The sequence below is a fragment of the Myotis nattereri genome, assembly GCF_964212035.1.
Source record: "Myotis nattereri genome assembly, chromosome: 6".
NCBI lineage: Eukaryota > Metazoa > Chordata > Mammalia > Chiroptera > Vespertilionidae > Myotis > Myotis nattereri.
Genome location: NC_138081.1, coordinates 93,162,200 through 93,176,181, shown reverse-complemented (window position 1 = coordinate 93,176,181; position 13,982 = coordinate 93,162,200).

Here is a 13,982-nt window from a genome sequence, read left to right as displayed (position 1 = left end):
TCTACTAAAGGAAGGGCTGGGAACCCAGGTTGCCAAGGGCAACCCAGGCTTCGAGCCTGACTAAGGCTACAAAGTTTCAATTATAGAAGTTAAAAAAATCCCAGATACCGGCTTCCAGCCCGTGGGCGTGGCCAGCCTGAGAACGGCCCTCAGCCCGTCACCCAGCCTGGCCTGGCACCCCAGCAGGACCCCTCCCCATGAAGGGGCTGTGGCCAGCCTGAAAACAGCCCTCAGCCCCTCACCCAGGCTGGCCACACCCCCATGGGGTGAGGGTCCCCGCTGGGGGGCTTGGCCAGCCTGCAAACAGCCATCAGCCCCTCACCCAGGCTGGTCAGGCACCCCAGCAGGATCCCCATCCTGATCCAGGACACCCTTCAGGGCAAACCAGTTGGCCCCCACCCATGCACCAGGCCTCTATCCTATATAATAAAAGTGTAATGTGAAAATTGACCCTAACAGCAGAACGACTGGGAATGACTGGTCACTATGACACACACACTGACCACCATGGGGTAGACGCTCAATGCAGGAGCTGCCCCCTGGTGGTCAATGTGTTCCCACAGGGGGAGCTCTGCTCAGCCACAAGCCAGGCTGATGGCTTCCAGCACAGCGGTGGTGGCGGGAGCCTCTCCCAACTCCACAGCAGCACTAAGGATGTCCAACTGCAGCTTAGGCCTGCTCCCCACTGGCAAGTGGACATCCCCTGAGGGCTCCCAGGCTGCCAGAGGGATGTCTGACTGCCAGCTTAGACCTGATCCCCCAGCGACCGGGCCTAAGCCAGCAGTGGACATTCCCCGAGAGGTCCCAGACTGTGAGAGGGCACAGGCCGGGCTGAGGGACCCCCCCGAGTGCACAAATTTTTGTGCACCAGGTCTTAGTAGCATAATAGTGAAGAGAGCAAGAACTGAACTCGGATGGCCTGGGTTTGAATCTTGTCTCCCATACTAGCTGTGTGACTTTGGTCCCATTATGTAACCCTTATGTGCCTCACTTTGCTCACTTATTAAATGGACATCATAATAGTACCTCATAAAGTTGGTGGGAAGATCTAATGAGTTAATATGAATATAGCTTCTAGAACAATATTTGGTAGGTAGTAGCAAGGTGATCAATAAATGTTAGTTACGATGGTGATGAACAAACACTACTGCCAACAGCAGAGGCATCTGTGCATCTTGGAGATTTTATGCATTTGACACTAATCCCCCAAATTTATGGCCTTTAAGAATGAAGCACAGCCCTATCTGGTTTGACTCAGTGGATAGAGAGTCAGCCTGTGGACTGAAGGGTCCCAGGTTTGATTCCAATCAAGGGCTCATACCTCGGTTGCAGGTTCACTGCCCTGGTAGGAGTGCATGTGGGAGGCAACCAATCGATATGTCTCTCTCACATCAATGTTTCTCTCTCTCTGTTTCTCCCTCTCCCTTCCACTCTCTTTAAAAATCAATGGGAAAATATCCTCAGGTGAGGATTAAAAAATAAATCAGTAAATAAATAAAATGGTAAAATTATTTTTTAAAAAAGAATGAAGCACATCTGGCAATGATTTGTACAAATTCCCAACAACGAATTTCTTCAGGGATCCTTATGCTTTGATTGTGCTGGCTCCACCGGAAGCCCACGTGAAGGCAAAGATTGACTGTTCACTGCTCTCTGCTTATACCAACACTGCGGGTGTCACCTCCATCATGCTGCTTTCCTCACTTTCAAGGCTCCATCTTCCATCTTCCTCTCATTGCCTCCTCTCATTGTGTTTTCTGGATTCCAGATATTGTAACAAGGGTCTTGCTGTTGGCATTTTTTGAGTCAAGCTAGATGTTTACCTAAAAGAAAGTCTTGAACCAGCTACTAGAGCAATCAATTGTCCTCCAACTTGATGCAAAAGCATATGAATAATTTTCATCTTTTGCATTGTCATTAAGCAATAGTGAAGGAGCCTTGTTTATAGAGTCACTCTGATATATGACAAGCATAGTTCTTAGTCCAAGAGCAAGTAGTGGGAGCAAACTTTCTATTTAGTTCTCATTCATGTGTGTCTAAATTGATGGCCTCATGGTTATTTTGAGTTCTGTACAGGATTCTTTTTTTTAATTTTCACTTTTAAAAATTGTGGTGAAATACACATAAAATTTACAGTCTGAACTTTTTAAAGTGTGTGGTTCAGTGGTATTAAACATTCATGTTGTTGCACGACTACCATTCCCATCCATCCCCATAACTCTTTTCATCCTGGAGAACTGAATTTTCATACCCATTAAACCAGGGGTCCTCAAACTTTTTAAACAGGGGGCCAGTTCACTGTCCCTTAGACCGTTGGAGGGCCGGACTATAGTTTTAAAAAAAACTATGAACAAATTCCTATGCACACGGCACATATCTTATTTTGAAGTAAAAAAACAAAACAGGAACAAATACAATATTTGTATTTGCACGTGGCCCGTGGACTGTAGTTTGAGGACCCCTGCATTAAACCATAAGTCTCCATCAATCCCTGCTCACGCCCCTGAAAACACCATTATACTTTCTGTCCTTATGATTTTGACTATTCTAAGTATTTCCTATAAGTGGAATCATATAGTATTTATCTTTTTGTAACTAGCATCTAGCATATTTGACTTAGCATAATATGTACAAGGTTAATCCATGTTGTAGCATAGTGCAGAATTTCATTCCTTTTTAAGGCTGAATAATATTTTATTGTGTGTATATACCATATTTTCCTACCCATTTATCCACTGATGGACGCTTGGGTTGCTTCCATGTTTTAGCTATTGTGAATAACATTGGCATGAATATATATGTACAAATATCTGAGACCCTGCTTTCAAATGCTTTTGTGTATACTAGTATACCCAGAAGTGGAATTGATTGATCATATGGTAATTCTATTTTTAATTTTTTGTAGAACCACCATGCTGTTTTCTACAGTGGCTATACCTTCTTATATTCTCACCAACAGTCTTCTCAGAATTCTTAAATATAGACTGCTTGTCTGATTATTTTGACATAGTCTTACTGGGCAGTGAATATTGTGAAGTTTTATGTGAATACATTTTGGAAACAAGGTTATAGTTTTCCTATTATTTTTTTCCCTGCTGTGCCATTGAGGGTTATGTTCTAAGATCTATTTAATGTTAATTTATGTTCCCAGGTGATTTGGAGTGTCAGTGGACTTTTTCCAGAGCAGAAACATGTTATGCCAAGTCTCATACCTCTAATGGAAAAACAACTTGAACTCCAAGAATTTCTTGGCTGATTTTAAAATAAGCTCTATGTTAAACTCCTGTGTGCTGGCAGTAAAGGAATAGATGACCACATGTGTTTTATTTTTGAAGGCTCATAATATTTTTGCACAAAATATACCAATGTGAACAGGAATGGGGACAACTACATTACACAGAGAATTGGCTAGCTGAAGACATAAAACTATCTAGAGGTTATTCTTTGAAACAGAAATTGCAAGCTTTTCAAATTATTGAGAGGGCAGGTTGATATGTGAGCTGTTATTTTTTCTAGTTAATAATATTTGTGCTTTCTTAAAATTGGTTCAAAAATATGAAGATAGTTTTCTAAGGGATAGGACCCAATTCCAAAACCGATAGGTATTAGTGGAAAATCTCAAAATAGTTTGAGGTTATTTCCACAAATTAGTGGGGTACCTTTCCAGACAGTATTTTTTGTTTGTTTGTTTGTTTGCATTTACTGTTTATGTACAGTGGGAGGAGAGAGTAGGTGGGATGAGCTTACCCTGGGAGCAAGTGGTTTCTTGGTGACAGACATTTCATTTTCCCTTAGTTTATTATCCTCCGTAGAAATAGCAATGCTTTTCCTAGTAAAATCGCCTTTTAAAGTGTCCAGAAAAGGGATTAACTACCTTGTGTGTATGCCAGTTCACATAGGAAAATTTTAAATACAACTTTAAAAAATTTAGAAAGGACTTCTGTTAATGATTAGTGAGGCACAGGAAACTCTCGTTAGTCTAGGCTAGCTGGGCTGTGGTAGCAAATTAACCCCGACCTCAGTGGCTTCACACAGTAAACTTTCATTTCTTATTCACACTGCATATCCCATGCTGGTTACATGAAAACATGGTCACCTCGTGGCACTGCCATGGCAAAAAGTGGCTTCAGGGTTTGGCATGATGAGAAGAGAGAGTGTGGAGCATGCATACTCGTCTCCAAACTGGAAATGTCACAGGTCACCTCTCCCCTGACAGAGCCCATAGGTCAGAAGTAGTCACGTGGCCTCTCCTAACCACATGGAGCTGGAGGTCCTTCCAGGGGCAGAGAAAGGAGAGACAAACAAATACAGAGAGCTCTGGCAATTTCTTCTTCGGTGAACTTTGCTGGAAATCCTCGTGTTAGGCATCTCTGTAAAATAACTCTCCTTCCTAAATCAGTCAGATGTATAATTCCTTATGCTTTACAATACAGTTAAGTTATTTTAATCTTTTAAAATGAATTGCACAATTTTTACTTTTTAACTTTAGGTAGGGATAAATAAAGCAAGGATTATTGAGGTTATAGATAGATGTAACCAACAATAGAAAAAATGTCCCTTGAAAAAAGGGCCTTTATAGGTTTTTATACCCACAAATCATTATTAATAGTATGTTTTTTCTTTTCAATAAGACCATAACTTGAAAGAAAATGTAGCTCCAAACACAGTGAGAATTGACTGCAAAATCAGTTCACGGGATATTGAACTAGGGATATGGAACTATACTTAGAACAGTTTTAAAGTTTATTTATTTTGTATTATTTATTTATTTTGTACTTAGTTTTTTTCCCCACCATTATATGCTCGGCCTCCTCTAAATTTTAATTTCATGTTTTTCTCCCCTTCTTGTGTCTCATGTTTTTCTCCTTAAATTTCCTTTTCACTCTATTGAATTGTTTTATCAAGCAATATTCTCGTTTACAGTATCTGAGGAATAAACATCTCCGAAAATGTCTTTATCTTGCCCTCATGATCAATTGTGTGCCTGACTGGAAATAGAATTTTATGTACCAATTTCTTTTCACTCAGAACTTTGAAGGCATTGCTCGAATATCCTTTCATGTCCTATGCTGCAGATAAGAAACCTGATGGCATTCTTTTCCTGGTTTCTTTGCAGATAACACCTCTTTATCCTGTTGTAAACTTCTAGATTTCTCTATATTCATTGGAAAAGCTGAACTTCCACAAGACATAGTCAAGTGTCCATCTTCCTAAATCCTTCTGGTTCACCTTGGGTGGCACAGGAAGATTCCTTTTCTTCCCCCCTCTCTCTGAGCTCTGCCTCCCAAGGTTTTGCTTCCTTCTCTATTCTCCCCACGGGAACCAAGATGGGCACTGCTGGCCCCAGAAAAAAGGCAAGTCTCCCTTTTTAGTACTCCGGGCAGAATTTCCTGGTTAGCCGGACTTGGTTCATGTACTCTTTTCTCAATCAGACATTGTGGCAAAAGTAATAAACACTTTGGCTCATTTGCCTCTTACTACCCCTACTGCCCCCCGCCCCCTCTGCTTTAAGACATTCTTACATCGTCTCTGGATTAGCTCAGCCTCTTCACTGGTTTCTTGGTTTATGTCTTGCTCCCTTTAGCCTCCTTTCAGTGCTGGAGCCAGAGCCATTACCATGGGTTTGTTAGATGAAACCCTGCAATGTTTGCCTATTTTACTTCAAGTAACACAAAGTTCCCAACAATAGCTTAAAGAACCATCCATGACGTCCATGAGCTGGCCTCCCATAACCCCCCTGACCTCATCTCCTATTACTCTCCTCCCATTTCTCACTCTGCCTCCGCCAGGCTGGCCTCCTTGCTATGCCTTACACATGCCAGATACCTTCCCAATTCCATGTCACGGCCTTTGCTTTGGCTGTTCTCTAACCTTGCATATATCCTCAGGCTGTTTCTTCACCTCTTTTAGTCACATGTCAGCTATTTAGTGAGCCCTTTCCTATCCACTCACTTAAAACGACAGCCCTCTATAATCTTCCCTATTTTATGTTTTTCATTTACCTTCACTATAATATACCATCTATTTTACTTACCTTGTTGGTCTACCCTCACTAAATGTAAACCCCATGAGGGCAGGAGGCTTTATTTATTATGTTCAATATGTGTTTTCAGGCTCTAAAACTGTACCTGACACACGGTCAGCCAATACATATGTGATAAATGAATGAATGAATGAATGAATGAATGATTGGCCAACCGAAGTCATATGCTTGCTCCTGCTTTGGGGATGTGGGGCCGTATGATTGACAGTGCCATAAGGAGGGACAGAGGCAATTCCTTAAAGAAAGGGGGCTGGGCAGATAGTTAAAAATGTTCAATAAAAGATCCCTTTGGTGATCATTGATAAAATGGGGGTTTGTATTAAAAAGGGATAAGCTTAGTAGGTGGGAGAAAGCAGCAAGTTCTGAAACCTGACAGCAATTTTTAAATTTGTTTGACTTTGAATTTTGTGTGTATATAATTGTCCTTTTAAAAAAATTTAAATTCTTTGTTGTTTAAAGTATTACGTAAGTCTCCTTCTTTCTCCCATTGACCTCTACCTAGATGCCCCCCACCCCAGCATGTGCCCCCATCCCTCCCCCCCGCTCCCAATCTGTGTCCATTAGTTTTGCTCCTATGCATGCATACAAGTCCTTTGGTTGATCTCTTACCCCCTCACCCCTCGCCTTCCTTTATAGGTTGGACAGTCTGTTCAATGCTTCTATGACTCTGGTTCTATTTTGGTTCCTTAGTTTATGTTGTTCATTATATTCCACACATGAGTGAGATCATGTGATATTTATCTTTCTCTGACTGGCTTATTTTGCTTAGCATAATGCTCTCCACATCCATCTATGCCAGTGGTTCTCAACCTTCCTAATGCCTTGACCCTTTAATATAGTTCCTCATGCTGTGGTGACCCCCAACCACAAAATTATTTTCGTTGTTACTTCATAACTGTAATGTTGCTACTGTTATGAATCGTAATGTAAGTATTTGATATGCAGGCTGTATTTTCATTGTTACAAATTGAACATAATTAAAGCATAGTGATTAATCACAAAAACAATATGTAATTATATATGTGTTTTCCGATGGTCTTAGGCGACCCCTGTGAAAGGGTCATTCGACCCCCAAAGGGGTTGTGACCCACAGGTTGAGAACCGCTGATATGCTGTTGCAAATGGTAAGAATTCCTTCTTTCTTTTAGCAGCCTAGTATTCCATTGTATAGATGTACCACAGTTTTCTAATCCACTCATCTGCTGATGGGCACTTAGGCTGTTTCCAAATCTTAGCTATGGTGAATTGTGCTGCTATGAACATAGGGGTGCATATATCCTTTCTGATTGCTGTTTCTGTTTTCTTGGGATAGATTCCTAGAAGTGGGATTACTGGGTCAAATGGGAGTTCCATTTTTAATTTTTTGAGGAAACTCCATACTGTTCTCCACAGTGGCTGCACCAGTCTGCATTCCCACCAGCAGTGCACGAGGGTTCCTTTTTCTCAGCATCCTCGCCAGCACTTGCCATCTGTTGATTTGTTGATGATATCCATTCTGACAGGTGTGAGATGGTACCTCATTGCTGTTTTGATTTGCTGTCCTTAGTCCTTATATGTTACATTAGTCTTTAAGGGTTAGGTAATTTTGCCTGAAAAAAATTATGAAGAAAATATTTTTCTCTGATTTCCTGAATGATTTGCTTCTAATTCAATTACATTTTTATTCCACCTGACCAATGTATGAAAATATAAGTTAGACTTGGGCAAAGAATATTTTGTTTTTTCAGGACAGTAGGAAGCAAGATGGATTATCAGATAATCTCTCTATATTAGATTTCTTCTTAACTATTTACCTGCATGCAAATAAAATTTTTGAAGTTAATTTCAGGCTGAATAATTGTCAGGTTAAGAGCTATATCTTGGGAGTCTTTATTTATATCTAATTTTTCCCCTTTAATGAGTCTTGCCAGAGCTCTATTTTATTAATTTTATTCAAAGAAGTAGCTTTGGGTTTCATTAATCTCCATATATTTCTATTTCCTTGATTTCTGCCTTTATTTTCTCTATTTCTTCCTTGGGTTTGCTATTTTGCTACTAGTTCAGTTTCATGTGGTGAACCCTTAGCTTGTTTATTTTCATTTCTTCTTATTTTTTGATAAATATATTTAAGGCATAAATTTTCCTCTAAAAATTGCTTTAGTTCTGTTCCCTAAATTTTTTGACATGCACTGTTTTCAATGGCGATAAATTCTAAATATTGGACATCTTCTATTGGATTCATTCTAATGTATTTGGAATTTAATGATGTTGTTCTACATGTATCTCCTTAAAAAAATTATTTTCATGGTATTTGTTGCTGATATGTAAAAATGTTATTGATTTTTACTTATTGGCTTTGTGTTTAGCAACACTTCTATGTCGAGTCTTTAGTTTTAGTACTTCATGTGTAGATTATTTTTCACATGTAAAATCATATCATCTGAAAATACTGACAGTTTATTTTTTAATCATTATAATTCCTACTGCTGTTTTAAAACGAACACTTCTGATACAATGTTGTTGAATGATAATGAGCATGTTGGTTTATTCCTAATACCAAAGAAAAAGTTTCAACATTTCACCATCAAATAGAGGAAGTAAGGACCACCTTCCTGAAAAGAGAGGAGTGAAGACCTCTTTGTTTTGCCCATGAGAGGAATTGGGGAAGGGCGTGGCTTGGCTTGGCAGTTCATCTCTGACCCACGTGGTTTCAGTGGATGCTGTTGGGACAGGAGGATTTACTTCCAAGCTTATTATTACATCCACATGTCTGGAGCCCTTGGCTTCTCCTTCTCCCCATGATGCTTCATGTTTCTGGGAGTATCCACATAGCGGCCTCAAAACAATGGAATTTTGTAAATGTCTTCTGGCTTTCCCTAGAACAAGGATTCCTTTTTCAAATCTAAAATTCTATTCTATGAGTTTGAGCCCAGCCTGTGTGGCTCAGTGGTTGAGCATCAACCTATGAACCAGGAAGTCACGGTTTGATTCCTGGTCAGGACGCATGCCCCGTTTGTGGGCTCGATCTCCAGTGTGGGGTGTGCAAGCGGCAGCCGATCCATGATTCTCTCTCATCATTGATGTTTCTATCTCTCCCCCTCTCCCTTCCTCTCTGAAATCAATGAAAATATACTTTAAAAAATAAAATTCTATGAGTTTGGATCCATGCGCTCATATAAATTACAATCAAACATATCTATTAAACTAAAAAACAATTTCCAATAGAAAATTTTAACACAACCAAATTTCAGTAATATACAGTAAAGAAATAAAACCAGATGATTCCTTATTTTGATGACAGACTTTTACTTTTGGGGTTAGATGATGTTATCTAGGACAGTGGGAGGGTGGCAGGCGCATGTGCAGTTTAATGGGAGGAGGTGGGCGTAACACAGCGTGTGTGTAGGTGAGGTGTGAGTGGGAAAGCGAGTATGACATGAAGAGAGTGGGTTGGCCACAGGAAGCTGCGCCGACCACAGGAAGCTGGCTGGGGGGGAAAGTCTTTGGCTGTACTTAATTTAAAGGCAAGAATAAAATAATCTGAAGACAAATGGAAAGTCTCACACTCAAAGTCTATAAAGGGATGGAAACAAAAAATAAGCACACGTGTTCAGGAAAAAGTGAGCTGAAGGGGCTGGCCAGTTACAATCCACTCTTACTTCTGTGTTCTCAGACGTTGATACAGCACGAGAATCTAATTAAAATACAAATAAAAGAGAGTAAACTTCCTTTAGAAATAAACACGAAACATTCTTTTGTAAAGCTTAGATTTCTGGATCTATAATGCCAGTTGTTTTAAAAAATGCTATATTGAAATAAAAAGAATGTTAAGGAGTCAGAATGATATTTCAGGCTTTGGTGTCAAGCTACATAGTGTACTTACAGGCTTGTCCACTAGGTGTCTCTTTGCTTACATGTTCGGAGGCCAGTGAGAGCTCATCTCTTGCTGAAGGCCATAGTTTACTACATGGATTGTGTCAACAAATGTCTCAATTTTGGGGGCTATTTAAGAATGGCTTTAATTGAATAGTTCCTCTTAAAGAATAAGGAGATGTGTCCTGGCTACATCGCTCACTCTTGCTTTAGAAATTTTGAAGACATTAACCCAGAATTGTCAGCAGATGCAAAAATGCAGGTACTTGTTGGCAGGCTGAAATGGATGGAAGCCTCGGATTCAATAGCCTGCCCACCTAGGATTCCGACCAGCAAGTCAGCCCCACATTATTTATGAATGAATGGAGCCTTGGCAAGGATGCTTAATTCCGAAACAAACTGCTTTTGGCTCTCTAGTGTCCCTCTCCAGGAGCTTTATGTATGTCTTGCTGATCAGATCCTTTAAAATACCCAGTGGCCATTGATCTGTGGTCCTACACGTAGCCCTTTGGGTTCAAGATATCAATTACTGTGAGTCACATAAGGCCTCTCTGAAGTGTCCCAATTTGGTAAGTAGTGTACCCACTCTAACTTGTCTTAAAGTAGAGGCAGGATTAACGTAAGTCGACAGATATTTATTAGGTGCCTATTGTATGCCTGGCCTGGAGTGTCTACATGAATTACTGGACTCATTCACTCTGTAAGAATGTGATAGAGTTTATTTTCTGCAGAAAAATTAAGCACTCTGCTAAGGAGAAGTTGAAAAGGCAAAGATTATTATAAGAGTGATTTTCGATATTTTTCATCTCATGGCACACCAAAATTAATTACTAAAATTCTGCGGCACACCAAAAAAATATATGTTTTGCTACTCTGACAAAAAAACAGGTATAATTTTGATTCATTCATACTGGATAACTATTGTTGTGTTGGCTGTTGTCATTTTTAAAATTTTTTTATTTGGCAACTTAAGGGAAATGAGGCCAGAGTCCCTGACTAAACACTCAGGTATTTCACCTTTTAAAAATTATTGTGGCACACCAGTTGAAAATCGCCGGTGTAAGAGACAGCTCTGCTAATGTCCAAAGGGCCCTGAGCTTGGAGTTTGAAAACCTGAATTTAAATTCTGACTTTGTAACTTGCGAGCTCTGTAAAGTAGTTACTCTACCTGCTGTGTCTGTTAGCCTCTTCAGTTGTAAAAGTACAGCTAATGTTACTTTATGGAGTTGATGTGAGGGTGGAAAAAGTTCGCAATAATTCTGCCAAATATCATCATAAGAGCCTCCAAGAGAAGCCACTCCATGATTGGTAAAAGCACCCGTTTTCCATTACTAGGCACAGCACTTTAGTTCCTTGTGGTCCCTCCCTCTCCTGTCTGAATGGCCTTGGGCATTACCTTTGCAAAAGCAAAAGCCCCATTAAAGTGATATTTCCCAATGAAAGAGCTTACCAGGCAAGAGAGGAATCTTAGCTCCAACTCCACAGCAGCAGGTCAGCTTTTATAATAGTTTCCTTCTCCTGGCTTCCTTCCCGCCAGCAGTGGTCCTGGGCAGAGGCCACTTCTGCACAGCGTGCACCTATTCACCTTGATGTAAAAAGTGTGTTCAGTTGGAGGTTGTTTGTCAAAGCTGCATTAAAGGGACTGGCACCTCAGAGCAGTGCACACAGCAGTCCAGTTTCAGAGGCAGAAAAATATACTATCTTCCTTAGAGGGAACATGTCATCATTTTTCACATAGAGAAATTTAGAGTTGCAAATTACAGGGAGGTAAGGGCCATCTAAATTTGCCATTCTTGTCTGGCCCAGGTTAGTCCACTGTACCTGCTCTCACCCCATGGGCTGGGCCGAAGAGAACATAGAAATCAGGTGTTGTTATGTGGGGGCTGCCATTGGAGGCAGAGAAGGTGTGCTCGCGGGACAGACTGTGCTGGACCTAACCATTGACATGTTGCCTACCAATGCTCGCTGTGACCTCATCACTGGCCTGGTGGTCCTTTCTCTACGCGCTGTAGCTTCTTGGGGCAAGCACTAACCAGGATCTGACCACAAATCCCTTAAAGGGGACCTAAGCATGAAGCTAATTTAGACCTTAGAGCAGTGATGGCGAACCTTTTGAGCTCGGAGTGTCAGCATTTTGAAAAAACCCTAACTTAACTCTGGTGCCGTGTCACATATAGAAATTTTTTGATATTTGCAACCATAGTAAAACAAAGATTTATATTTTTTATATTTATTTGATATATTTAAATGCCATTTAACAAAGAAAAATCAACCAAAAAAATGAGTTCGTGTGTCACCTCTGACAACGTGTGTCATAGGTTCGCCATCACTGCCTTAGAGTGACAGGCTCCTTTCTGGAGTCCCTGGGATTTCTGTCACTGGCCTACGTGAGGAGGCAGGCACCTTGCACTGATGCCCAAGGTTGCTGCTAAGGGGTGTGTGTGTGTGTGGGGGGGCATGTGCAAGTATGTTTTGCTTGGCCTCTGCCTACTGGTATATAAATCATTTGAATACTCAGAAGTCAGAGTGTTAGACTGACTCTGGAGGGCTGGTGGGAGCAATCAGGGGCTTAGCATCTCATGACTGACAATCACGAGAACAGAAAGCAATATGCAGATCATGTATCTTATTAACCAATGACACCCAATACATTTAATAAAAAATAAATATTTCTTAAAAAGAGAACAGGATCAATCCCAAAGAGCTGAGGCCAGTGCTCTTCAGACAGCCGGTCGACCCCACACTCTGGTGAGAAGTGCCACAGTTGGGAGCAATGGGCACAGGGCACACATGGGTGGCACCTGCTGTGGCCTCAGAGCAGATCAGCAGGGCCCCGCTTGCCCCAGTATGCCGGGAGCTGGTCCATCCTTGCTGTTTCAAAGGACCTGGCATATATGGCATACTGCTCTTAATATGTTTGCTCACCTTCTTGGCCTTATGTGTTTTAACCAAGGTCTCCTCTCTGAGAAAGGTTGCTTCCCCAGGTAGGGATTTTCCCCTGAAGTTAGGGAGGGAATAAAACCCCTCAACTAAGTGCCAGGCGAGTAATTAATCACTTTAACTATGAACAATCATGCTTAAGCTACATAATCTTTACTCCCTGGAATGGAGATAAGAAACGCCCTAACCTTTGTAATAGAGATTGATAGGATTGGAATCAACTGGTATAAATACAGATGTAACAAGACAGCAGGAGACAGAACTTAGACACAGAACCTACACAGAACCTAGAGACAGAAGAACTTCACTGGAGAGAACCTGGCAAAAGATCCTGGACTGAACCTGACTACAGAAATTGGCAAGAGAACCTGACTAGAACCTGGTGACTGAACCTGGCTGGAGAACCTGGACAGAACCTGGCTGGAGAACCTAGCGAGAGAACATGGCTACAGAACCTGGCTGGAGAACCTGGAGAACCTAGCAAGAGAACATGGACACAGAACCTGGCTGGAGATCCTAAGCAGAACCTCTCTGGAGATCCAGACCAGAACCTGGCTGGAGATCCTGGATGGAGATCCTGGCTAGGCTGCTGATCAACTGAACACTGTCTCTGTGTCCTTCCTTCTTCACGACCGAACCTGGCTGGAGAACCTACAGAACCTGGCAATAGAACCAGGCAAGAGAACCCAACCATGCTGATCAACTGAACGCTGCCCCCGAGTCTTTCCCTCTTCGCCAACTCCATCCACACCTTTGGGGACCCCTGGACTCACTGGGGTTGGACCCCAGCACCAGTGTAAGGGCATGCTGTGGGCGCAGACCATACTCTCTGAAGTTTTGGGTTTGGGATGGCAGCAGAAGGGCAGGGGACCCCTCCAGTCCAGACAGGCAGGGAGCTTCATGCCTCCCCGAGATGCCTGGCCAACAGCTATTTGTTATTTGGTGCAGGTTGTCCCAGGAAAAAGAAGCAGATTGTTCGAGATCTCGTGCACTTACCACTGACTTGTTATTACGGTAAAAAAGCTCCTTTCTGAGCAGAGATTGACATTGGCTGAAAGAGGGCTTTCCCCCCTTTGACTTGCGGAGTTTTATGTCTAAGCCTTAATTGTCAGGACTGACAGCTTATGTGGGAATGCATGAAAAAAAT